Here is a 10,771-nt window from a genome sequence, read left to right as displayed (position 1 = left end):
GAAATTTTTATAACCTGTGTCAGTAAGTTTTAGTCCAATTCAACAACATAAACGAGCACTTTCTGGAAAAAGAAACATCCTCTCTGACCAGAACACAACATCAGAGTTAAACAGTAAAAGATTACCACCTAAAAACAGGTTATTATAGTTCACTTAAAATAAAACCAAACCATTTAACATTTACTTTGTTTTTTATTTCAGTTCATATTTATTTTACTTCAAGTAACAATTTATATATATACATATTGCCAAGGCAACATTTATCATTTTAATTTAGTAACGATGTGAAATTGAATTAATAAAAACTATATATTTTAATATAAGTAATTATTTTAAAACAAAAACTACTAAAAAATAACGGGGGAAAAATACAGACAACAAAATTAATAAAATTCGAAGTAAAAAAAAACCTGATTAAAAATGTTAATGAAAACTATAAAAGTATCTCAATGATACTAAAATAACTGCCTAATAACAACAACAACAAATAATAATGATAATAAAACTTCACAAACTATGGAAAACACAGAACATGCGCTTCCCCACGGGCCCGTTTCATGAAACTAGTTTACCAAATGAGCCAGGCCTATTTCAGTTAGTCTGGTTTAGGGTGTATTCACACCAGTCTTGTTTGGTTTGATTTAAATGGACTCTGTTTTTGCACTTCCTGTTTTCCCTGCTTGAGAATTCCTGTCCAATGAATGGATGACCTTGGCACATGTCTGGTTGTGTTTACAGTTTCTGGTTCACTTGCACAAAGGGCCGTGTGAAAGCGAACCGCACCAAACAAACAAACAAACAAACAAACAAACAAACATTCTATTTGGTCCGGACCAAAGCAAGTGAACTATCGGATCTTCCTGGTGTGAATACACTTGATTTGGTTTCCGAAAGCAGAATTATCATAGCTCAAGCTCACTGTGATAGCTCCTCTAACTCTGACCAACAGGAATGCATTGATATGACTCTCTCACATACAATTAGTTAGTCCAAAAATAAAAGTATACAGAAAATGCAACTTAAATAATCAAATAAATACAACTATAGGCTACAACCAACTGTATTTAATGTTTTTTTGAAGATATGAATCATTTGAACACAGTTGCTGCTTGAGTTCAGTTTCCAGCCATGCAGCCTTTCTCTGGGGTTTGAGGACAGATGTACCTTTTATGGTTATTAGTAGAACATTAAACATTACAATCTAAAAGCATTAAAAGCACTAAATTAAAAGTTAAAAACGAAAATAATAGAAATCGGACTAGATTTGAACTGATAAGAGGAACACATGTAACTCATTTGAGCTAGTAGAGCGGTATTAAGCTTACATTTAATTTACAGATACTGCTATCATAAAAATACACTTATATGTACGATTAAAACATTTAACAACGTTTGGACATTTAATGTCCAACCACAAATATTTCAGCAGAATGTATATTTTATTCAGAATTATTGTGCTATTACTCTATTCTGCTCTGTCTGTGTAGCACAGCAGTGTTCGCCCGCTCCTGACAGATATATGGATATATTTGCATGACTTTCTAACATTTACAGATGAAGAATATACCTGTGACGTATCAGTTATGCACTGAGGAAAACACACCGTCTCAAATGCATTAAACAGCACAGATATTCTCTGTTTGCCATGGTGCATCGATCTGATCGTGATCGACATTAAGGGCTGCTTCAGAACAGCGTGCACATCACATTATCCTGACTCACTGAACCTGGATCCAATTAGTCAGATTGTGTGAACTTAAATGGTCGTTTGTGAAACCGCTTTAGTCCCGATTGATTTGTTAGGTTATTTCAAGTCAGGTTTTGGACTTTAGTCCCCGTTTTTCTTAGCCTCTTTTATGAAACCAGGTAATAGTATATTTTTATTTAATGCCATGTCAGCATCTTAGGCTATTTTAATGGCAAAAACTATTAAAAAAAATAATTATAACAAATACAATAAAAACCAGAAAACAAACAAATAAGTTATATTACACAAGATTTTTTACATTAACATATGACAAAAATTCTAAAACTTTCTCTGTGAGACACACTCACTCACACACATGCATGCACACACACACACACACTCACACACACTCACTCACACACATGCATGCACACACACACACACACTCACACACTCACACACATGCACGCACGCACACACTCGCACACACACTCACACACACACACTCGCACACAAGCACACACACTCACAGCTGAGCAGGAAGTGATGCGTGGCAGCCATTCAGCAGGAAACATTTCAACAACTTCCTGGCACAGAAGTCCAAACAAACAAGAGAGGAGCAGCATTATCTGCCGTTACGAGCCGATCGCACGTGAAAATCCACCAACAAGACACTTCTGATATACATAAACAACCATTACACGCCAGTTAACTAAACCACCCCGTTCGTTCACACAGACGCAGCGCTTCCTCTGAGCTGCTAACACTGCTGTTTTAATGCACTTACACTAGCTCTCTATTCCTGGAACTATAACATCCGCTTTAAAAGAATCCCTCTAAACTGATCAGGGCTCCAAACTGCGACTAAAATGGTCGCATTTGCGACCAAAAATATTAATTTGCGAGTGAAGTTTTTGCTGAGGTCGCCACTGGCGACTATATATAATTTGCATGAAAGGACTTTTTTCCCGATTGTTTTGCGCTCACATCTTTTGTTATGTTCACGTATTAAACTTACATAAGACGATGCGCATCAAAGTTTTACTGGAAAGAGTTTCAAACAGTCCTCGTCTCTGCCGCACACAGTCTGCTGAACGCAGTGAGAGAGACCTGAAAGGGCCTGTTTACACCTGCTCACTTCATGCATTTTCTCTGGTCGGATATCTATATGATTTGTTAAAACGTTTCCCCATTTACACTTGGCCACATAAATGTGTCTTCGCAAAACGGATATAAATCCGTTCTTCAATTCCCGCTTCATATGCAAATATAACGGAGTTCACGTCAATGAAAGCAATGGATAATTTTATTAATTATCAGCTAATTTCAATATCACAGACCGCAACATGAGAGCGCGCGGCATCAGCACTGGAAAGATAGGCTAGTCTCGCTACTTTTAATGAAGAAGATTGTGTGTTGAGCGTCTGCGGCTTACTTTCAGGTTCATTCAGTTTGCGCGTCGCTTGCTGAAGAAATACTCCGCTACTCATCCGCGGTGATGCGTGTTGCATTGCGCTGTCATATCTGACTATAACATGCCATATAGCCTATAAAACGCTCTCACACGTGACACGTCTATTACTTTAATATTATGGGAGGAGTAAAATTACCATATGTGGTTTCAACAACCAGATGCATTTACACTTGTCCGGTCGATCTTCTTATCGAGATCTTAGTCTATATGCTGTGCTCTGTTAATGCATGGACTTCCTGTTATTTGAAGCGCACTTGCCATCCAGTAATTGCAAAAAAGCTTTGTGCTGTCTTACTTTTTAATAAACAAAGTATCAGCTTTAAAATGCTACGAAATTCAAATGATGCGGTTTGGGTGCTCTTTAATGCGGACCACAAGCGCACACTTTCGGTAATATAAACACCAGTACCCCGCGTCCACACGGTCCGTGTATGCGTCCGGGTCGCGCGAGCGGAGAGTATCGCACTTAATGCTCAGGCGCGATCTCTTTAGCACCTCAGTTAAAGCAGCAAGTGAACCCATTATATATTTCGATTTACTACTATAGTATGAAATGAACATGATCAAAAGGTAGGCAATAAGAAAGCCTATAGTACAACTTACTGAAATGTTTTATGTAAAAGCTCATTCAGTGTTTCAAACTGAGGAAATGTATAAAGCTTGTAAACATTGCATTGTAATACATTTACCTCAGAATAACCACTCAGTGTCCATAAACTCATCAGTCAGCTAGAAAAATAACTATAAAGAGGAGCGTTTTGCTATATTTATGCGCTGTTGCATATTGATATTTTTACTTATTCTGTTGTACATGATTCAACTCCTCCTATAAAATTGCATTTTACTAATGAAGAAAAACAGACTGAATGTGTGAAAGACGTGACAACATTTATAGGATGCACTGCACTCAGTTGCCAAGTGATGCTTATGGTCCATGATATTGGTACAGATTCTGTGTAACGAACAATTCTTTGATTGTATATGTCAAGTTGTAAAAGACATTTAATTCACACTTTAAGTGAACCTTAGTCCCCCGGTCGACCTGATCATCTACAAGATGGATTAAAATGCTGATAAAGCCTAGAAAAGATAAGACATAAACACATGGGGGAAAAATAAAATGATAATAATAAAATAAACCACTTTTATTCTGTGGCACCTAAAAAAATAATTTGGCGCCTAAGTTTTTCTTTTATAGGAGCCAATGGCTCCTTACTCGATTTTTTTGTCTGGAGCCCTGCTGATGCTTGATGACAGAAGCGAACATGAAGCACTTCATCTGAAACTACTGCATAAAGCATTCATCATTATTCTTTATTATCATACACTCAACTCTTAGAGCGCATATGAACGGAGCGAATATTATGAATTAGTTTGCCACTCTGTAGAATATGAAGCACAAAGGGGTCTCAAATATTAAAAAGCGTGGTTATAAAATATAAAAAACACAATTTAACTTTTACATTCATAAGCATTTAACCTTAAATCTTTTTTAAAGCACTGCGTTGGCTGCGATGGCAATCAGGGTTATTATAATTAACTAAAACTGAAACTATAACTAAAAAAAGAAAAAAGTAGTTACTTGAAATAAAATAAACATTAAATATAAAACCTTTTTCATTTAATCTATTCAACATCTCATTTTCATTTAGGTTAACTTGATAAAATATCTAAAACTAAAATAAAATTAATGAAAACTATATAGACATTAAAAAACTGAGAAAAATGACAAACAACAAATTTACAAAAAAAAAAACTAAAATAAAAAATATAAAAACTGCTTCAAAATATTAATAAAAACTATAATAGTATCTCAATGATACAAAAATAACATTGTCAACTACACAAAAGGTCACTTCTGTTTACATAATTCTTATATAATCATATTTATATATATATATATATAATAGTTATACATTACAGTAATTATATAATTGTTTATAGTAGGGGTGTGTGACATTGACAAAAAATAATCTCTCAATATTTTCTGGGATTTCATCACTAATAATAATCAGATGATATTTAGTGTGTTATTGTGCTGATATCTTAAGAACTGCCGTGGACCGCTGACTCCTGGAGTTTCTGATATTCTTCATATTCTGTGCTTTTTAAATATAAAATGTTGAAAACTGATATTTGAAATTATTTAAAAAATGAAAAGATACTTTAAAGTGAAATTAAAACCACCAGTATGTGGCAGTAAGTCACAGTTAATAAGTGATTCATTCCGATTGAACCAAATCATTTAAACATGATTCATTCAGGAACGAATCACCGTCATGCTGCTCAGAGACACAGAACTGTGCTGTAGCTGTGTTTGGAATTATTTCTGTTGGTGAAATACAGAAAACAGGCAATGTGGTGTCTAAAACTGAATTCTCTTAATATTAACTGCTTTATGAAATTAATATAACATTTGTAATCATGCTGTTATTTGGAGGTGAAAAACTGGCACTCTGTGTGTGATATTGATTAACTACATGAAATGATATAAATATATAATTTTCTGCCCCATATCTTGAATTTAGTGATCATTTTAAATGCATTTATTAGACTGAATGATGCAATGAAAGAACTCTAAATGCACACGCACCAATCTAACCTACTAGACTCTGTAGGGGTGTTTTCTTTGGTTTTTATAATATACTCGATAATGTTAAAATCACACATCGTTAAAACAATTACGATATTGTCACAGACTATATATTGCACACCCCTAGTTTATAGTAATGATGGCAAAATTCATCATTTCTCCATTTCTGAATGGAATCCATTCCAGCATAAATTCATCACTCGTATCATATCAAATGAGTTGACATGAAACATGAAGAGGTTTTAATGCCCTCATTATTAAAAACATGATGATTAACTCGTTTAATCCCACCGCTCACAATAGTGACCATAAAAAAGGTTTCATTTATAAAGCTCTAAAAACCTTACTGATGGATGTTTTAGTGCACTTCCTGCAAATATGGAAAAAATAAATGATCTCAATTAAATATGTGCAATCAGTTTAATTCCTGTTTGAAGATGAGGACTGCATCAGACGCCAAAACAAGAGACTAGTAAAGTGTGTTAAAGACATGACAGATTTGGCTCCACGTTATAGACAAAGTGTCTAGTATTATATATTTGTTGAGTGTGGTCATAGAATGATTAAACATCTGGATGGTCATAATAATTTAGGTATACATTATAAATCCAGCTGCAGTTGCTAGTGAAAATTAAACTAAAATGTTGCAATGACAAAATAGGCCTATTGCACTAAATAAAGTTCAAATGTTACAAATAAGTTACAATATTGATGATGTAATACTGGTAGCACTAATATAAACACTTGATGATATAGGTTACAAAAAAGTAACAGTTTTGAAATATGTTGATGGTTGTATTTGTGTCTTTTATTGCAGTATTTCTATCAGTGTTGTATAAGAGTTATTAATGCATTATAGTAACCCTAGAATATGATCAAACTATTCAGTACACATTATCCCACCGACCATAAAACTGTTTTTCTACACACTTTTACAAAAAAAACGATTTCAAAGGGTCACTAACGACACATTTGGATATTTTCAGGTCTGGGAATCATCTGGGATTCAACGGGTTAACTAAACAACACAACTTTAGTCAGGATCAGCATCATCTGACCAGAAGCCTTCCTGAGGATTGCTTCTGAAAGAGTCCAAAACTGAAAACTGAAAGTAAACACGGCATTTCTCTACAATAAACCATTTTAACGCTGTCACACAGAACTGATTGAGGGAACTAGCTGAGGTCCATGAAATCTGAAGTAAAAGTGCAATTCAACAGGTGCAGCAGCTCCGAGAAGACTGAAGAAGAAAGAGAAACACACAACATCCAGGACGAGAGCAGGAAAATGGCGACTTCAGCACAAACACACACATGTGATGACAGACAGACAGAGAATGAGATGAGAAGAACACGACAGATCTCGCTCTGGAGAAACTGCAGGAGTGGAACAATGTAACATTCGCGGCGCGTCAGCGGCTGACGGAGAAACATTGTAACGCGTCACACTTCAAACACACACGAGCTACATCTTCATCTCCACTGGCTTTAAACGACAGAAACACACACATTAGCCGAGCAGCGTTAACACACACACACACACACACAACTGCGGCTGTAGGGAACTCACACACACATCCCACTCCTCGCGACACAATCTCACACCTGTGGAGCAGATTAAACACAAAAGCGCAGAATGTGGCTCATATGATGAATTCTTACCCGCACTCAGAGCCTGAGAGATCCGCCAGACAGACAGCACTGAGCAGTGCGCATGCGCAGCACACAAGCCCGCTACTGGAGGAGCGAGATCACATGACCAGAGCAAACAACAACACATCAGCATCTCTAGAATATTCTCAACTCATCTAATCACCTCACACTAGCAAATCTTTGACACAAACTACGTGTTTCCCTCAGAAAGTATGCAATTTCTTACTTATTAACTTCTTATAACAATTATAACATTAATATATTAATATAATATATTTATAATTCTTATAATTATTCATTATATTAAGAAGAAACATTTTAAACAATTGAAGGTACTATAAATGCATAAGTGTGATACATTAACATGAAATATATTATTTGTATCATAAATGTCATAGTGTGTTTAGCTAAACAAAAGCCCATCTGAATTGCATATTTTTGCATATATTTTTATATATTTTTGTATTTATTGCATATTTCTCATCTGAATTGCATTTCCATTCATTTGGATTGCACAGTTTTAACATTAACAAAATAATAAACTTAATGCGATTCATATTTGTCATAAATTAAACAGATCAGATTTCTGCACTCAAACAATTAATTAATCATTATTAATTAACTATTTGCATCTGTTTGATTTGTATTTACAGTGTTTCTCAGAGGCTTTGGAGCATTTCTCAGATCAGAAATGAAATTCTCTAAACTACTTGTTCAACCTCCACATCATCGAGTCACTTGAGCACATCATAAAAGCAGTTCCTCATTCTTTTGCTCTGGTACATTCATGCAACTGATTATGTACATTTGTCTGCTGTTTCCTACATCATCAGTTACTATTGTCATGTTGCTCAAAATGTATTGTTATAGTCTTACCGCTAAAACATCTAGTCATTAGTTCATCGTATAAGTCATTAAATGCAAAATGGTTGATCTAGTTGTCATAAACTGTCAAGCATATTTTCTACACATTTCTATTCGACTTTTTATAAATTTGCCATGAATTGAGCAAGTGAATCTTGACTCTCACTAATGAAGAGAATATAGATCAACCAATGACAAACCAGTTCTCTGAAATAGCTCAAAGGTGCATCTCATGACCCTTCAGTTGGAAAGCATATATAGACAGAGGACAACACAAGAGTTACACATTCTGACGATGGATGAACATCCAGAAAACGATCAGGGACAACAGCCGAGAGGAAGAAGAGGAGTAAGGATGCATGGAAGTGTACAGAGACAAAACAGAGGAAGAGGAAGAGGAAGAGGAAGAAGAGGCCAAGGACAGAGGTGCATATCAGAGGAAATAATGTTGTCAATCATGGCCTTACAATGACTGAAGAGTGCAGATAAATATTGGGAGATCGACCATATCCTCAGTAATTCAAACATTTTGAAACAGATATTCTCTTTCAATCAATATCCCACATACAGTAATGTGTACATTTATACTTTTGAAAGGAAATATGGCATAAATAAGAAGTGCATCCTTCTGTATTTCAGTACAGTAACTGTCATCCAAACTGATGCCATAGTTTACATCAGAGCATCCCTCCAGAGCACACTGTTATAATGACAACATCTACACAGTTCAGCTGTCTTATCCGTACACAAGGACTTGTCATTCTGAGGGCACTGACGTTCATTGACACAGATATTTATGTTTGAGAGATGAACTAAATATTTTGAGCGAGAGACTGGCTTTTGCAGGTAGTTCATGGTGATTTGTTATTTGTACGAGTTGTTCTGAGAAATGCACTGTTTTACAAATGTCAAGGATGATTCGAGAAATGTACCAAAGCCACTGAGAACAACTGTAAATACAAATATTTTCAACATTAAATCCAGCATAAATTGTGACAACAATTACATTTAAGTAAAAAAAATAAATAAATGTTTTTTTCTATTATTTCTGAGAGTTCTAACTTGATTTGTCTCTCCAAAAACTTTCAGAAAACTTTTCTTTTTCTTTTACACAAACATGATTTTTGTTTATTTTTGGAGTCCATTTTATTTGTTCCATTTATGTTCTGCCAGAATGAGTGTAGTATTGTAACATAAAATAAAACATGTAGATACAAATTCTATTCTATTCTATTAGAGTTTTTGTTGCTTGCTTTGGTTCTATTATCTCAAGTATGTAGTAAAACCTCACAGCTGTTAGGACAAAACTCAAAGCAGATCATCAAAAAGGCTGTTTGTTCAAACATGTAATCATATGTTCAGTTGACTAAGTACAAGACACAAAATTAACTTCTTCGCCACACCTAATCAGTGTCATCAAAGAAATACCTTTCATAAGAACTACTTGTCTTTCACAATGCAATGCTCACAATTCTTTTGATATCCTTCTCTTCTGATTTGAGTAAATATATTTGACCAACACTTAATCCAACTGCTCTTAATGATTAATCACTGAACCGTCTGGAAAACCTATACAGTTTAGATTGGTTTGTTAGCTATGCACTAAATGGAAGAACTACACAAATAAAATGTGTGTTTGTATAAACATCTAAATGACATGTAACCACACATGATGAATACGCATTATTGCTAATTGATTTCACATAGTGGTAATCACAATTGGTCACTATATATAAAAGTGGGGGTGTAAACACTGGAAATCTCTTTCAACATGGAGCAGGATAGACAGAAAGGAATAGGAAGAGCTCGTGGACAAGGGATCCGTCAGAGAGGAGGGCGTGGGCACCAACAGAGAGGTCAGAGAGGAGGGCATGGGCACCAACAGAGAGGGCAGAGAGGAGGGCATGGGCACCAACAGAGAGGGCAGAGAGGAGGGCATGGGCACCAACAGAGAGGGCAGAGATTTGGGCATGGGTACCGGCAGAGAGGTCAGAGAGGAGGGCATGGGCACCAACAGAGAGGTCAGAGAGGAGGGCGTGGGCACCAACAGAGAGGGCAGAGAGGAGGGCGTGGGCACCAACAGAGAGGGCAGAGAGGAGGGCATGGGCACCAACAGAGAGGGCAGAGAGGAGGGCATGGGCACCAACAGAGAGGGCAGAGAGGAGGGCGTGGGCACCAACAGAGAGGGCAGAGAGGAGGGCATGGGCACCAACAGAGAGGGCAGAGATTTGGGCATGGGTACCGGCAGAGAGGTCAGAGAGGAGGGCATGGGCACCAACAGAGAGGTCAGAGAAGAGGGCATGGGCACCAACAGAGAGGTCAGAGAGGAGGGCATGGGCACCAACAGAGAGGTCAGAGAGGAGGGCATGGGCACCAACAGAGAGGTCAGAGAGGTTGGCATGGGCACCAACAGAGAGGTCAGAGAGGAGGGCATGGGCACCAACAGAGAGGGCAGAGAGTTGGGCATGGGCACCGGCAGAGAGTTGGGCATGGGCACCAAC

At 36.7% G+C, this 10,771-nt stretch overlaps 1 protein-coding gene across 1 annotated transcript in view; it reads right to left on the bottom strand.

Annotated features, from left to right (window-relative positions):
- Positions 1 to 7,454, bottom strand: part of LOC306863444 (lethal(3)malignant brain tumor-like protein 4) — a 58,323-nt gene extending 50,869 nt beyond the window's left edge. Inside the window, exon 1 of the mRNA XM_079406781.1 lies at positions 7,416 to 7,454. The gene's annotated coding sequence lies outside the window, so the exon portion shown is untranslated. The remainder of the gene's footprint in view (positions 1 to 7,415) is intronic.
- Positions 7,455 to 10,771: the final 3,317 nt, after the last annotated feature.

The sequence above is a fragment of the Barbus barbus genome, assembly GCF_936440315.1.
Source record: "Barbus barbus genome assembly, chromosome: 44".
Classification (NCBI taxonomy): domain Eukaryota; kingdom Metazoa; phylum Chordata; class Actinopteri; order Cypriniformes; family Cyprinidae; genus Barbus; species Barbus barbus.
Note: the sequence above shows the minus strand (reverse complement) of the source record. Positions and strands in the feature narration are given on the sequence as shown.